Source organism: Cygnus atratus, chromosome 1, assembly GCF_013377495.2.
Source record: "Cygnus atratus isolate AKBS03 ecotype Queensland, Australia chromosome 1, CAtr_DNAZoo_HiC_assembly, whole genome shotgun sequence".
Classification (NCBI taxonomy): Eukaryota; Metazoa; Chordata; class Aves; order Anseriformes; family Anatidae; genus Cygnus; species Cygnus atratus.
In genome coordinates this window covers 50,702,470-50,717,506 of record NC_066362.1, presented here as the reverse complement: position 1 = coordinate 50,717,506, position 15,037 = coordinate 50,702,470, and the positions used below count along the sequence as shown (strand labels likewise).

The following is a 15,037-nucleotide window of genomic DNA, read 5'->3' as shown; positions in this document are numbered from 1 at the left end:
ACTTCCTTGGGAAAAATCATGGGACAAAGCTTTGGCCACAGATTAGATTTTTTTTTTTAACTTCATTTTCTGTCTATGAGACATTAAGGATTCCCCACCTCTATATTCTGGCTCCAAAACAAGTTTAATGGACCAAAAAGAACGAAGCAGGAAAAATAAAATAAACAAACAAACAAACAAACAAACAAATATCCAGCCTTTAAAGACCAGGACAAATAATGGAGGAGATCATGAAGGGCATGTCTGGGAAAATGGTATCCAAGTTAATTACATATATTTAAAAAGGAATTTTTCCATCCTGTTCTGGATGATCTTGCCTCCTTATTTACACTGTTTTAATAACCTGACATAACGTATCTGAAGAAAACAGATTTACCTTACAACACTATTTGTATTGTTCCTTGCTATTATTGTTATTACTCTTACTATTTATTACTCTGCATTGAACTCGGTATTTCAACCAACATCTTGGGCTATGTCTTTTTTCAACATAATTAATAAAGACAATTCTGTCCAAAGTTAGTAAATAAGCAATATTAATCAATCACACTCTTTGCCAAGAATATATATGTTTCAATGGAATGAAATATCATATACTCAGGGAAATTTTATCTATTTCAATTCACCATACTTTTCACTTTATTTATTTTATTTTCAAAAATCTCAGTTAGAGAGTTAGCAATTCTATGTCCTTTACAATTTCTTTCAAATAAGCTTTTGAAAAAATTGTCTTCACAATTTCTTTCACAGAAGCTGAAGATACATGATCTCAGATGACTGACTTTTTAACGCTACTACCATTTTATTTTTACTTTTAACAGTGATTGCATCCGATTATAACATCAAAATAGGTATATGTAACTTTTTTGAAGTTCATGGATATTCCATATTTTCACTTCCCGTTTAATATCTCCAATTTTGATGGGATTGTTTTTCTGTCTGTAAAAAAGTACATCTTATTCTTTACTTATGAGGCCAATTAAAAGATGACCATTCCAGGGGAAATATATTTTCTCCGGTGACTGTGAATACCTATATTGTATTCATTCGATATATTAAAGTTATTATATCTACAGTATCATTTGAAGTTGGCTATGCCTGCAAGAAGTGCAAACTTTGGAAATGGAAATGAAAACACATGATTAATGATGTACACTGACTTTTTTAATGATGTAAGGAGTATTCTTATTTTGATCTTATGTTTCTCCTTGAAACTAGATTTTTGTGGCAATTGTACCCAGGCCATTCTATGGTTCTATAATTCTGTCATGTACGATACTGAGTGGGAACAATGTCATAATTTGTCAGAATTCCTACATACAAAGAACATAAATATTCCTTTTGTCCATCCTCTGGCTAATTTTTTCATCATTATTTCAGTAGCTACTCACTTCAAAAATTCTTCTGGTAGTTTATCTACCTAACATGTTTTAAAAAAAAAAAAAAAAAAGCACATCAGCTCTTCCCTTGAAATCCTTGAAATGCATTGTTCTGTCATTTGACAATGTGCTGAATGCCTGTTAGGTGCAGAATATTTTTGATTGATGGAGAACTCTCCATCTTAGTTGATACCAGTTGATACCACTCACTTCAAAAAATATATTTTTTATATTATGAGAGTTGGTAATAGAAAAACTTTCTTTGTAGGAAGCATGGCTGGAAAACCCAAATTTAACATTATTTCTGTTTTTATGAATCTTAAATTCCACATGGTGTTCAGCCTCCTATTGTTCTGAATTACTACTATTCTTTTCAGTCATTTGTATGTTATTATGCATCCTGGTGTCCTCCCTGTTTCATTATTCCCTGATTTCCTGTCTGTGTGTGGTGGGTTAACCTTGGCTAGTTGCCAGATGCCCACCTCTCTCTCAAGCCACTCTCTCTCTCCCTCTCCTCATATGGGCAGGAGAGAAAATCTGATGAAAAAGCTCATAGGTAGATATAAGGACAGGGAGATGGCTCATTTTGATCAATATGATCATGGGCAAAACAGACTCAACTTGGAGAAAAATAATTTAATTTGCAAATTATAGTAATTTAAAACAAAAAATATTATAGAATATTATACAATTATTATAAAATTATATAATTATAGAATCAAAAACAAAACTAAAAACACCTACCCACCCTGCTTCCCAGGCTCAACTTCATTTCCAACTTTTCTACCTCCTCCCCCATCCCAAGTAGCTCGGGGGAGTGTGTATTCTGATCAGTTAATAGCGCTTTGTTTCTGCCACTCTCTTCCTCACACTTTTCCTGTGCTCCCACATGGGTCTTTCTCATGGTCTGGAGTTTTTTAAGAATATGTATAAAATATAATGTTTTTAGTGTGTAATATCTCCAATTCAAATCAATAATAACTGTGAAGAAGTAATAAGTACCTAGTAAATTATGTTACATATATATATATATAATATTACATATTCAGTGATTTTTTAATGTAATTGAAATCACAGCTGGAAGACAGACAACCTAAATTTTGTATCTATTTGCAGATGATAAAACTGTGGTGCATATTTACCTAAATTCTGTATTCTTTCACTTAATGCAATCTGCACTTGAGCGACATTTTTTTTTTCTCTTTGACATATTAATATGTCTGCCTTAATGGGGATAAAGATTGGAAGAAATGCTAACATATGTAAAAATGAAGAAGGCTAGAAAAATCTAAGCGTTAAATCCTTTTAAAATAGTTTTGTTGGAAGTATCTCACTTTTTCCTCAGCCCAATTAAGTGAGATGAATCATTTATCATCATTGATTGTATCAACAATGCTTTCAAAATGATGGAATACCAGGACTAAAACAGCTTGTGCAATATGCATCATCATCTCACTATTCTGATTGAACATTAAAAAGCATAGGAGAAATAAAGGTTTCTATTCTCAAGGTCTATACACTTATATGAGGAGAATTAAAGTTTCTATTTTCTTCTACAAGGTCACAGAACTATTTCTTACATATAGAATGTAAGTTGCAAAATAATTTACATAATTTGGAGGATTAAAAATAAGATGATAGGTGAAAATGCTAATGCCAATATAATATTTAAGTATATTTAATATTAAAATTATTTAATAATATCTAATATTTTAAACCATGTTTAATGAGCACAATAGAAAACACTGTGAATTCTGACATGTATTATACTGCCAAGGAGAGTTATTTAAAAAATAACACTGCTATTTGCCTGCTTTTCTATATACTTGAACAAGTCACATATAAGACGAAATATTTTAAGACTGTAAGAAAGTTCTGAGTTGGTTGTGATCACTATTTAGACCCCTCTCTTTTCCAGTGGTGTAAAGAGTCAGTATTGGAGACTGTTACAGTAGGCAACCCATTTTTCTCAGTATCAGTGGCCTTTGGGTCTCATGTGAGAGGATATATTTTTTTGTCTTGATGTCATGTTGAAAAATGTGTTTTTCACTCTTGCAGGTATCATTAAGGGGAGCACTGTGTTTATGGTACCTTTCTGTACTGATTGGACCATCTCTATTGACACAGGTGAGAAAACTCATAATAACCTGTTACATCTTTCAATGATCATGTAGGCACAGCATTTCTAAAAGGATCACACACATTTTCTAATACACCAATTTGCTATGAAGGTGTAAAAATCCCATCACATTTTGGAAAGCAAACGTAATGCCAGTAAAATTATGTAATTTGCAAAAAAATAATAAAAAAAATCATATTTCAGAAAACTCAAACTCAAAAATAAACTTTTTGTTAGAGATAATATTTTTGTTGTTAAAAGAAAAGGTTTTGCTTTGTTTTTACTTTTTAAGTAAGACTTGTTCAGAGCATTATTTTGCCATAAAATAGACTGAGAATGTCTTTGATACATTTTTTGTATTGTATTTTCTTGGATCACAGCTGCACAGTGTTTCATACCGCTGTGGGAAGCTTCATGTAGTGTCAGTGTTTGAAAGGTTAATGGCATTTACTGCATTACTAATCTATTCTTTAAACCACTGATTAGCATTGAAATTGATTCCCAACTCTTCGTGGTTGAAACGGCATTAATCTAGTCTCTTCTATTAAAAATGTTACAGGTTTCTCATGTTACCAGGTGATAACACATCATTAGTTCGATGGCTTCCATTGTTCTGTCCTTCATTAGAACACCTATAAATGTGAGCAGTGAGTAAATCCTCAGTATCTTCATTCAGAAAGAAAATTTATAGTAAGTTGTCATTAAGTGCATTTGGAATGTGAAGGGCAAGTATTTTTTGTAACTGTCAGCTACCCAAAAGTATGGATACCAACATTAAGTTCTGGTCACAGAGAGAAATTATTATCATTCTAAAAATTGTAAATACAGAAACTGAGATAGATAGGTAAATAGGTAGGTAGGTAGATAGGTAGGTAGGTAGGTAGGTAGGTAGGTGGGTAGATAGATGATAGATAGATAGATAGATAGATAGATAGATATAATATTCCTTAGCCAGACCAAACTGAGTCACATCCTTTCATTGAATGGATATAAACCCTGATTCACTTGGAAAAAAAATGGAATGAATTTCTATCAAATATATTAAAGCAAAATATATGTATAGATATACAGAAATCAAATGGAGTAAAAGATCAATTAAATTGAAGCTATATGTTAAAAAATCCTGAAATTAAAGATGAGAAAACTCATATTTACCCCAAACTCTGCAATTTTCAGACAACAGAAAACTTCATCTGTTGAGACAGGAAAGATGAACAATGAACCACAAAGAAGGAGAAAAAACAGTATTTGGTAGAAATATACTGCTTTAACAACACATTTTAATCACCTGTTATATCACTAGAATTCTTGTTATATCCATAGATACATTTGGATATATAAAATAAAAAATATAAGGCAGTATTTTAACATTTTAGATTCATAAATTCTAGTAGCAGATTTATGAAATAATCCTGAGAAATGTTGCTTATTGTTATTTGCATGGAAGGAAGATAAATGTACAAGCAGCAAGACAGACAGATAAAATTTCTTAGCAGATGGTGGCTTAGATGTCAGAGAAAGTACCTGTTTCTGAAAACAGGTGCAGAATATTTTTGATTGATGGAGAACTCTCCATCTTAGTTGATACCAGTTGATACCACTCACTTCAAAAAATATATTTTTTATATTATGAGAGTTGGTAATAGAAAAACTTTCTTTGTAGGAAGCATGGCTGGAAAACCCAAATTTATATAATACATACATAATACATACCCAAATTTATATAATACATACATAATAAATACAAGGATACCAGAAACCTGACCTGTTTCTGAATAGCTGAGAAAGAGGGGTTTGCTAAGAGAATGAAAAAGGGGGTTTGCTAAGAGAATGAAAATTAAGCAGATGGTTTCCATTCTCACCCACAGCTGAGGTGTTACAGTAGTATTATTTCATCACAATTCTATAGCTGAAACAGTAATTATTCATTCTTTCTTCTGTTTTTTTGTTTTGTTTTGTTTTGTTTTGTTTTGTTTTTATGACTTTGCAAAGAGCAGAATAAATAAATTCTACCTTGCTGGCCATAGTACTTTCTGCTTTTAATACCTAATACTAAAATTATTAGATATTATTGCTTTCAGATTTGCATATTTTCAGTAAGGATTAAAAATGTATACAGATTTCTTAGATAAACTAATAGAATTATTATTATTATTATTATTATTATTATTATTATTATTAATAATAAATATTGGACCACATTAGAACTTTGCATAAATATTTTCTGTGATGATGCTTTTGGTAAAATCATTTCCCATTTCCTAGACTAACTCTATTGTGGATTTTTTAGCAAATATGAACTACTTAATGCAAGCACTTTCATTGAAATATAGCTCAAAAGATTAGAACAAGCATAGAAAAACTGTCTTTTACAGTCAGTGATGTAAATTTATCATCTACTTTTGTAGTTGAATCCTAGAAGATCGTATTTGCAAAGTTCAGGATAGCATTGGTGTATACTAAGAAATGAAAACCTATAGCAATAGTGCTCGATTCATACTCATCCTGAATTCCCTCTAAGAAACTTTAACTTGTATGACTCATTAGATTCTTTAATACTGCCAATCTAGCAAATTCTTAACATATTCTAGAGTTCTAACAATAGCAACCTAAATATTAATATAGTCACTTTTGAAGTAATAAGAGATTCAAACTGCTCCAGCAGGAGAAAGATCAATTATTATGTTGCAGAACCTTAAAATAGGTATTCTTGCTTTTATTTCAGATATTGGTGGTAGTCAGGGAAATTTGACTGACCAATGTGCCTTACTGCTGGCTCAAGACTAGAGGAAAGAGTTAAAAATAAAGAAGGACTTCTTTTAACCTCTGCAAGCAGATTTCATAATATGGTTATTATGGCAGCTCTGAGCAATAAATGTTAACACTTAAAGATTTCTTTAAGCTCCATGAACTAAATCTAAGAAAGGGAATAATGAATCAATGTAGTAGTGATGCAACATCCTATTTTCAAATATCTTGTCCTTGGAACTTTATTGAAAATGCATCTTATCCAGGTAAATGAGCTATGAAATGTCTGGAGTTAAGACAGTTCTGAACAGAATCCAAAAGAGCCCCCATTTTGAACAAGGTGTCATAGGATACAGAATATACTATGAAGTTTCTAGAGCTAGACAAAAGGAAATGGGACATATTTTCAACTCTGAATTCTGTTGTGCAATGTGCTTTTTTTGTAAACACAGAGTGCTTTTGTGCATCTGGAAACTTAAGTAACTTGTGCCCATTCTTAGATGGACATTTTAGATTTTAGTTGTATTTCTTCCTTTGTTCCTATTTTACTATTCTCCCATTGTCTACAACCCTGTAGAGGTTAAGGTGCTCACAGTAACTCAAGAAACCTAAGCCCAATTCCTTCCACCTCATGGGATTTGAAATTTAAAGACAAAGCTACTCCATATTAGGGGGGAAACAAAACCAAACAAAACAAAACTAGAGTAAGAAATGACTTAAACTGGGAAGAAGACAATGCAAAACTAAGTCTATTGCACTGCAGTTACAGCATTCAGTGCATAAAGTGTCCCTGACCTTATTTTCTTATACAATCGTTATGTAGTTTATGTTGAATATCTGTCTAAGTGCATATATATTTGTTGGAAGAGAAGGGATGCAGGTCTTCCACTGTGCTAGAGGTCTTCTAGGACCTACAGAAGTGAGTGTGCTCTCTCCCATTGGGTGAAGTTGGCCACTTGTACCAAGAAGAATATGAAACTGTTCCTTCCGTAAATAGCTACAGCCTAAATCTGGAACCCAGTCCCTGCATAATTCTCCAGAAATGAAAAATACCAGCAGCTGGAGGCAAAAATTCATGATTCATCATACAAGAATAAGCACTAGGCAGGAGAGCCTTTTTCCTTCAGGAATACACACTTGTATTTGTGTAATACTCCTTGTCCCAGAGTACTGTAGTTTTTGGTAGTTCCCACAAGAAGGATGACTCTTGTGAGATAAGGACCTAGAGAGATATGATGGGTTAACCTTGGCTGGCCACCAGGTGCTCATCAAACCATTCTCTTACTCCCCCTCCTCTGCAGGAGGAGGTTACTTCAGAACCCAAGCAATAATGAATGCCCCCACCCCTCCTTTCTCTTAGTTTTTATTGCTAAGCATGATATCATATAGTGTGGAATACCCCTGTGGTCAGTTTGGGTCAACTGTCTCAGCTACATCCCCTCCCAGCTTCTTGCTCACTTCTAGTCTTGTGGACCCTGGGGAGGAGAGGGAGCAGAGATACAGCCTTGACACTGTATGAACACAGCTCAGCAATAGCCAAAACATTTGTGCATTATCAACATTGTTCTAGCCGTAAATGCAAAGCACAGAACTATATGGACTACTATGAGTAAAGTTAACCCAATCCCAGCCAAACCTGCTACAAGGGATACCATTAGCCTCGTCTCAATCCTTGAGAAGGTGAAGGAACAGCTAGTCCTGAACAGCATGAGGTACAAGAATCTCTTCATGCCTGACTGACCTGGTAAGCTTCTATAATAAAATGACCGCTCTGATGGATGAGGGGAGAGCAGTGGATATTGTCTACCTGGACTTCAGTAAGTTCTTTCATTCTCTCTTCCATAAGATCCTCACAGACAAGTTGTAGATGTATGGGCTGGGTTCGGAAGACAGTGAGGTGGATCAAAAACTGGCTGAATGGCAAGGTCCTGACGGTGGTGATCAGTGGCACGAATAATGAATGTCCCATGCCCCATCCCTCCTTTCCCGTATCTTTTATTGGAGGACAGAAACTAGGAGTGAGAGACCCCAGGGGTCAATACTGGATCCACTCCCGTTTAACATCTTCATTTATGATTTCAATGGTGGAGCCAAGGGTACCCTCAACATACTTGCTGATGACACAAAACTGGAGGGAGTCACTGATGGACTAGAGGGTTGTACTGCCATCCAAAGAGATCTTTCCCCTCTATTCAGCACTGGTGAGGCTACATAGGGTGTACTGTGTCCAGTCTGGGGCTCCCCAGTACAAAAGACATGGACACACTGGACTTCTGTACAGCCGTGATGATGATGAAGGGACCAGAAAAAAAAAAAAAGGATTAGGCACCTCTCCTACAAGGAAAGGCTGAGAGAGATGGGACTGCTGATTCTGAGAAAAGAGAAGGCTTGGGGGGAACCCATCAACTTATACAAATACCTGAAACAAGAATACAGTGAGGATGGAGACATCTTCCAATGGTGCCCAGTGACAGAACAAGAGGCAACGGGCACAAACCGGAGCACAGGAGATTCCGTCTGAACATCGGGAAACAGTTTTTTTGTTTTGAGGGTGACTGAGCACTGGCAAAAGTTGCCCAGAGAGGCTATGACATCTCCGTCCTAGTAGATCTTCAAAAGCCATCTGAGCATGGTCCTGACCAACATTCTCTAGGTCACCCTGCTTGATCAGGACTAGAGTTGGGCTAGATGACATCCAGAGGTCCCATCCAACTTCAACCATTCTGTTATTTTATGATGGAGGGTGCTTAAATTTAGCACAGTTTCGCAAATATGATCCTCTTGACTGGGTTAAGTTTTAATGGCCTTCTGGCAGGAGAGGAAATTGAAGAAAGCTTTTCACATTAGTATGCTATACAAAAGGGAGAGAAGCATCCCCACAAATTTGAACAATTTCTGACAGTCAGGTACAGGGCCAGTCAGTAGCACTCTGGAAAGACTTTCAAGTTCAGCCCATAAAGAATACCTTAAGCTGTTAAGAACACCCTAATACCCATAAAAATAGATTTGAAATTGTGGACTGTAGCCCTAGCTATAGATTAAGCTACTTGTGGGTAAGTGCAGAAGCAGAATTTTCAGCACCTAGGAAGGTACTGAAAGAGAGTCACAAAGAGGCAAGAGTGATGCACTTTTCTAAATTAAATATCCCACATAGACAGTCACTCCTTAGTCCTTGGAATAAATAAAAAAGAAAGGAAAGAAAGAACCACTGAGTGTTACACGCCCAATACTGAATGTTCAGTCGTAAGAGGAACATTTTGAATTCTGTCATTAGAAGGGGTTAACAATACCTGGCACAAATTTTGATGTTGCATAAAAGTCTGGTAGATAACAATTTCTGCTAAGCATTGATTGTTAAAACAACAGCATAATGTACAAAGTAATTCTTAATACAGTATGAAGTAACAGCAGTGTTAATACAAGTATCTTTAACAACAACAACAAACCTAAATTGTTTAACCACTTTACTGATCAACAAAATAGTATTTCTGTAATGTAAGAGATGTAGCTCCACATTTTTTTTCCCAGTAAAATAAATAACCTTACTGTGTACTGGGCAGGGTCAGAGATTGTCAAAGAGTGCAGCTGCTGAGAGAGAAATAAAATAGATTTTCTACCTAAGGACTGTTTCATTATGCCAGACAACACTTTGTATTGATTCTTCTCTATTTATTTCTAATTTTGTTGTCCCTGATTGAGCTGAGCTCTAAATCTTGCGATGGCTTACATGCTTTTAGGATGCAGCATTGTTGTGTGAAGTGCAAGGTAGCAATGTTCTTATTTTAAGCTCTAATTTAGTCTGATTTACAACAAATTAGGCTTTCTAAACTAGTATTTTAGTACTTAAAGACCAGTGGTTTCATGTTTTCTATAATATGGATAGAAATTTCTGTACTGAGAAATCGGTGAAGGTTTTTGTTAGCTTCACAAGGGCCTTGGCATTGGCCTAATCATTTTATAAAAGTAATTTGATGTTTTTCATTTTTTATGACAATTAAAAAAAAAAAAAAGCATAATTTCAGATTTCAGTAGCTTATAGGAAATAGAAAAGGGCCATGTAGCTTTTTATTAGCCTTTTCTTGATATAAAATAAATGCTGAATTACAGTACATTTCATTTGTAAAATTACTTTTGCTCACTATTTTTATAGAGCAAAAGTCCATTTCCTTACAAGTGATGATTAATCAAGAGCAGGAATGGAAAAAGAGGTTCCTGGTCAGGAGAGACACACTGACAAAAGATCCAATTGCATGATAATTCTATGTTTTAAGAAAGTGTCCAGAAAGGAAAAATAGAATATATTACTAAGTGTAAAGGAGCTGTATTCCCATCAATGTCATCAATATTACACAGTACCCTTTCTTGGCAAAATACATCCCTCTTGCTCATGCAATGTATCCAGCTATGTAAATGAAAGAAAATAAATTGTAAGCATTTCTTAATGGGCTATGAATTTTCAAAAGGAAAAAAAAATGGAAGAAAGAAAAACTAAGAAGAGGAAAATTATGTATAAAATGTGTAATCTCCAATCTAGTAAATTTCATTTATTTTATTGTAGATGATACAGATGATCACTCTGGGATTCAAAGACTGCTAGCTAGTATTTTATGAATCTAGTTGGCATCTTTAAAAATTGCTCTCAAAATGAGAGAAATAAAACCTTCTCAGGGAGGGAGGAGGAGATAGCAGAATGCATTCTCACTTACCTATGTTAAAAATTAACAAATTTTGCAGTGATGTATTTACACCCCTTCATGTATCTGCATAAAGGCTTTTTGTTTTGGGAGATGTATTATAAAGAGAAAAGTACATTTAGATCTTAAAACAAGTTTTAAATAGTTCTTAAATGTAGAGTTCATATTTTATCTAATTCGTGCTCCTAAAATTATTTGCTAATCATGTTCTCAATGTCTTCAATCACACAAAGATAATTCTGGAAGAACGTAGTCTCTTAGTAGATAAAAGTCTACAGATAAAAGCTTCTCCGTCCCTCTGTTGTCATATTTTCATTATAGATGACTTAGTAAATAGCTTTTGCAAATGAGATAAGTGAAATTGTAAAAATGTGTATATACATATTGTTTTGCTTTGTGCCTTTCTCTCATCCTTACATTGGTTAGAAATGTAATTTTATTTTATTTATTTATTTATTTTTACAGTCATGACTTACAAACCAGCAAAACTCTGAAGCATAGATTTGGCATAGATTTGGCTATCCTTTGAGTAGCACACTTTACTGAGCTTGGAAGAAAATCCATTCTAGTATCTGGCTCTTTATAAGAAATTGGCTAATGGTCAATTTATCCACTTAGCTGTCCATATTTTACTCTAATGAAAGTTCGGATAGAGTGGCAATCCACTTTTGCACACCCATCCCATGGTATGTGGTCGGCCACAGATAAGAAGAGAGCTGTCTGCAGAGTCTGGAAGCTAGCTTGAGTTCAGGCTGCCTATCAACACCAATTGTCTTTGAAGAACTGTGGTCAAAGTTTCTCTGAGAAACCCTGTCTCTCACAAGCTGACAATAAGCATGCATGTGTGTCTACGACGAGATGTAATAGGCATCAAAAGTGCCATTGTCCCTTTTTGCCTTAAATTCTGCAGAAGAAGGGGAAGGGGAAGGGGAAGGGGAAGGGGAAGGGGAAGGGGAAGGGGAAGGGGAAGGGGAAGGGGAAGGGGAAGGGGAAGGGGAAAAGTTTCTGGTGGAGCAGAAAGAATAAAGTAAAAGTAAATAAAGTAAAAGAAACTCAAGAATTATAGAATATGTCAGCATTTCAAAGTTATGAGTGAGTAGTGCCTAGGATCAGAAGAGATTATCCTACAATTTTATTTTGGTTTTGCTTAATGGAGGCACTGCAATTCATCTCTTCTACAGAACTAGTGAGATTTGCCCAAACTCCAACCACAGCTTTTGGGAGATATTCTGCACCCTTTAGACGCAAGTAGCTGAAGCTTTGGCTTGGATATTGACTATCAAATTCAGCAATTTCATTAATTATTGATTCCATAAAATAAAAGAACTATGTGATGTTTTAAAAACTAGCTATTTTAGAAATAGTTTGTCAGATTATGCATTGCAAGGTATCACTTACACAAGGAACAGCAATTTGGTATTGCCAGACAAAGAGAAAAGGTGAAGATATAAACATTCCTCTCTATTTATTTTCTACTCTAATCTATGAGTCATTTCTCCTCCTGTACTTCTCTTGCTTACCTTTCCCATTAATGCTTTGACTAGTATATCACTTTCATTTTATACCTTTTTGTCACTAAGAAAAAGGATGCCCATCTTTGCTCTCTTATTTGAAAATGAAACCATGTTCTGGTATGTTGAGATGAAGGGGGCTGGTGATAGTAAAATATTTTGAAGATATCACAAACTGTTGAGAAAGTTGTGTGATTAGCCTAGTACTGATCTCTTCTTGTGAAATTCATGGCTTATAACAACTATACAGAGCTGTGAACCCCTGACTGGACATATGTTCTATAAAACAGTATATTAACTAAGATACGGTATTGTACCACCTGTTTTCATGTTACTCTACAGATGTTAATGTCTTTAGGTTACCTTAGGGAGGATGAGGTATGTCAAATGGATTCTAGTTCAGTCTTTGGATTCTGTGAAAGAATGAAAACATATAGATTGAAATCCACATTCTAATGATGTTAATGGGAAATTTGCTATAAATGTTAGTGGAGCAGGTTTTGACCCTGGTACAATTCACCCTGTTATACACCACAAGGTACAGTCCTATCATGATTGTTCCACCTTTCTTCTTGTGCAATGATTTTTATTTCATTTTTCATTTCTTCCCAGGTTCATTAAGTGAAATGTTGAATCCTCTAAATCTAAATTTTCCTTTCCTTTTCCTTCCTAATGTCATCTTACTATGCAAACTTATATAATACACAAATATATGAGGTCTATAGGTCTTTTCGTCTTCTTTCTGAAACATCTTATTTTGACTATTGTTAACAAAAAGCAAATCCACTTTTTTTTTTTTTTTCCTAGCAAAAACAACCAGGTGTTTTAAACCTGTGTTTAGAATATAACACAACTAAGTTTTCAAAAACCGTCAAGCCAGCCTCCATTAGTGTGTAAGTAACAATGAAATCAGTCATAGAATAGGACCAAAATAATTCTGGAGCAGACTACAAGTAATTAGACTCTTTTCCTCAGTAAACTTGATTTATATAAACGATATTTCTTCTTTTTGAAAATCCTTTTTTTTTTTTTGTTTTTTTTTTTTTTAAGGAATCTGAGAAAAACCAGATATATCTAAAGATCTTAAACACCAAAGAGAAATGCCACTTTCTTTTTTTGTATCCAATACCTAGAATGTACTGTCTTCTAACCTTTTCAGGGTTAGAAATGGAAAGAATTTGCCAAAATCCTCCCTACCAATATGAAGTGAAAAGTGATTTTCACTTTTTCATAAATGAAGTGAAAGTGATTTCTGATCTACTTTTGTGTATATAAATGAGAAATGAGATTTCTGAAACTATGCAGTTTCTTAATCTAGGAGAAAAGTAAACACAAAAGTAAAGTTTAAAATTTAAACAAAAATTTACTCAGGCTAATAGTAATGTGTCAACTTTTAAAGAGTGGGAGTGATCAAACAACTGGAACAATTTACTAAAGAATGTAATGATTTCTTTGTTACTTCGAGTCTTAAGAGAAATTAATCATTTGAAAGAACATGCTCATTTTCTGCAGAAAATGTAGCCTTTATTTTTAATTTTTTTTTTCTTCAAGAGAAATTCCCACATATATTTTGCAATAGGTTGAACCAAGTTTTTCCATATAGGTCTCTCTGGAATGTAAATTCTTAATAAAGAAAAGAGAGAAAAGAAAGAAAATAAAAGAATTCAAAGATGCAACATTTGAAAATTCACTGGTCACTTCAGTGTCCATGTAAACCTCACTGAAAAATTTAAAATTGTTAAATTATTTTTAAAAATAAATTATTAAAGAAAAAATTATTGGGAATTCTTTTGTACCCTATTTTTAAAGTGCACTTTTGTGTTTGTTAGTTGTTTTTTTTTACTGTAAAAATGTTTCCATGCCTTGCATCAGTTACATGCTCAGTAATCAGTTGATCTACACTAGAGTGTAGATCAAACTACAAATGAGATGAATGCTTTTAAAGAATTCACAATGACTGTAGCTGAGTTAAGCATGTAGGAGGCATTAGGAATTGCATAATTTTCTGTAGTCAACAAGGAAAAACTGCAACTCCAGTGCCAAACTTTATGTGTGTGTGTTTCATTTTAGGAGTACTTATATAAAACTATTCAATTTATTTTACTATCTTTTGAGTGAAATAAATAAATAAATAAATAAATAATAATAATAATTAATAATAAAAGATGTGAATTTAAGGACTATTTATAAAAACAAACAAACAAGCAAATTTGAAATTCTGAACTATTTCCCTATTCCATGGTGATAAACTGTCTTTACAATCTACAGATATACTCAAAGTTACCTCACAGTTTTTTTTGTGTGTGTGTTGTTTTTTTTTTTCTGCTGTAAGTGAAAATATAGCTTTCTTAAATATCTATAATCTGTATATGGAAGCTGTAACTAAATCATAACATCGTGAGAAAATGACCACAGAGATTTGTAAATAACCCACAATAGTTTTGTGAAGTGCATAGTAGACTTTAGATTTTTCTTATAAACCCCCCAAATTATTACTGTCCTTAGTCTTCAGCTTATATATACATTAAAAGATAACCACCAACAAAGTTAAATGTATATGTATGTATGTATTGGAAATCTGTGTTG

The 15,037-nt window shown here is 33.9% G+C and overlaps 1 long non-coding RNA gene across 3 annotated transcripts in view; it reads left to right on the top strand.

The window, feature by feature from the left end:
• LOC118250585 (uncharacterized) overlaps window positions 1-15,037 on the top strand; it is a 52,084-nt gene that overhangs the window by 20,784 nt on the left and 16,263 nt on the right. Inside the window, exons 5-6 of one of the 3 annotated variants that reach the window (XR_004779493.2) lie at window positions 3,438-3,506; window positions 4,058-4,138. This is a non-coding gene — a long non-coding RNA (uncharacterized LOC118250585). Of the gene's footprint in view, window positions 1-3,437; window positions 3,507-4,057; window positions 4,189-15,037 lie in introns of all 3 variants that reach the window. The other 2 variants (XR_004779495.2, XR_004779494.2) reach the window with 2 other exon arrangements.